This window comes from Lathyrus oleraceus, chromosome 2 (assembly GCF_024323335.1).
Source record: "Lathyrus oleraceus cultivar Zhongwan6 chromosome 2, CAAS_Psat_ZW6_1.0, whole genome shotgun sequence".
Lineage (NCBI taxonomy): Eukaryota > Viridiplantae > Streptophyta > Magnoliopsida > Fabales > Fabaceae > Lathyrus > Lathyrus oleraceus.
In genome coordinates this window covers 359,399,812-359,401,956 of record NC_066580.1, presented here as the reverse complement: position 1 = coordinate 359,401,956, position 2,145 = coordinate 359,399,812, and the positions used below count along the sequence as shown (strand labels likewise).

Genomic DNA, 2,145 nt, shown 5'->3' with positions numbered 1-2,145 from the left:
TATTTCGCATTTCGTTAACCGGTTAACCATACGTGTTAACCGGTTAACACTGTTCCAAAAAGTGTTTAGGAAGCACAACTGTAACAGCCCAAACTGCTTTCAGGATTATCGACTAACCCCACAAACCAACACGGGTCTTTTCGGCATGTTTTGTCCTCACTCACACACTTTCCGGGAAACTTCCCAGAAGGTCACCCATCCCAATACTACTCCAAGTCAAGCACGCTTAACTATGGAGTTCTTATCTATTGGGCTACCGAAAAGAAGATGCATCTTGTTTTCGGTAGCCCAATAGATAAGAACTCCATAGTTAAGCGTGCTTGACTTGGAGTAGTATTGGGATGGGTGACCTTCTGGGAAGTTTCCCGGAAAGTGTGTGAGTGAGGACAAAACATGCCGAAAAGACCCGTGTTGGTTTGTGGGGTTAGTCGATAATCCTGAAAGCAGTTTGGGCTGTTACAAATGGTATCAGAGCCAAACCTCTCCCAGTACGATGTGGTTCGGGGACGAACCAAGCGATAGTTGGTGGGCATGTAACACCCGAGGTCGGAGAGGCCGAAGAGTGGTTACATGTGACACCCGAGGGCGAGGGAGTGGTTGTTTATGCATGAGGCATGACAATGAGACACTCCTAGCAGCTTCTAGGGGAAAAACCGAATTCACATCGGAATGAGAGGGATCCTGAGGCTATGCAGGTATGGGACTGCATGGTTGAGTGAAGGCTTATAAGGATTAATTGGTACTACCTATACCAACAAGATGCATCTTCTTTTCGGTAGCCCAATAGATAAGAACTCCATAGTTAAGCGTGCTTGACTTGGAGTAGTATTGGGATGGGTGACCTTCTGGGAAGTTTCCCGGAAAGTGTGTGAGTGAGGACAAAACATGCCGAAAAGACCCGTGTTGGTTTGTGGGGTTAGTCGATAATCCTGAAAGCAGTTTGGGCTGTTACAAATGGTATCAGAGCCAAACCTCTCCCAGTACGATGTGGTTCGGGGACGAACCAAGCGATAGTTGGTGGGCATGTAACACCCGAGGTCGGAGAGGCCGAAGAGTGGTTACATGTGACACCCGAGGGCGAGGGAGTGGTTGTTTATGCATGAGGCATGGCAATGAGACACTTCTAGCAGCTTCTAGGGGAAAAACCGAATTCACATCGGAATGAGAGGGATCCTGAGGCTATGCAGGTATGAGACTGCATGGTTGAATGAAGGCTTATAAGGATTAATTGGTACTACCTATACCAACAAGATGCATCTTCTTTTCGGTAGCCCAATAGATAAGAACTCCATAGTTAAGCGTGCTTGACTTGGAGTAGTATTGGGATGGGTGACCTTCTGGGAAGTTTCCCGGAAAGTGTGTGAGTGAGGACAAAACATGCCGAAAAGACCCGTGTTGGTTTGTGGGGTTAGTCGATAATCCTGAAAGCAGTTTGGGCTGTTACAACAACTCTTGTGCGTTCAAACCCCAATCGCATAACTCTCTGACAACACAACCCTTGTGCCGTCACTAACCCTGATGCACCGATTTCAGACCATCAAACACATCTCGATTGTTAATTCAGTATGATTGATCAACACGTCATTGCTTCACCATACTAATGTCAGATCAAGAAGCAAACGACCATTGATCGCTCAAAGGAAAACAATCATCGAGGGTTTGAATGAACGAAACGAGAACACTATATCATATATAATGTATTTTGCATCAGGATTACATATATCACATATATGTAACTTGATCGATCTCAATTTAACCTTTGATTCATTCTGTCTTTAATCATATTATTACAGAACAAAAACAGATATCAGATTCATGGTTTCGTAAGTGGCTCTGATACCACTGTAGGAGAATTGCCATCCAAGGCGCAGCAGAATTTAAAAATTTCTCCATTTAGTGATCCTTACGAATGGGCATGATTAGTGATAGAATCGTTACCTCTTGTGGCGATTCAAACCTTTGGTGCAGATCTCTGATAATGATCAAAACCTTTGATACAGATCCACGGGGTGATCACGAACGTTGAACGATGATAACGTCTCTACTCAGTCCACACGAACGGATTCCTTCAATCGCAGTGCTAGCTGTTATGAATGAAGGCTTTGAGTGAGAGAAAGAGGGAAACAAAATTCCAAGTCTCTACTT

At 44.6% G+C, this 2,145-nt stretch overlaps 1 long non-coding RNA gene across 1 annotated transcript; it reads left to right on the top strand.

Annotated features, from left to right (window-relative positions):
• Positions 1 to 560: 560 nt before the first annotated feature.
• On the top strand, positions 561 to 1,394 carry LOC127121429 (uncharacterized). The gene is made up of 2 exons (XR_007803450.1): positions 561 to 695; positions 1,188 to 1,394. It is a non-coding gene; the product is annotated as an uncharacterized LOC127121429 (long non-coding RNA).
• Positions 1,395 to 2,145: the final 751 nt, after the last annotated feature.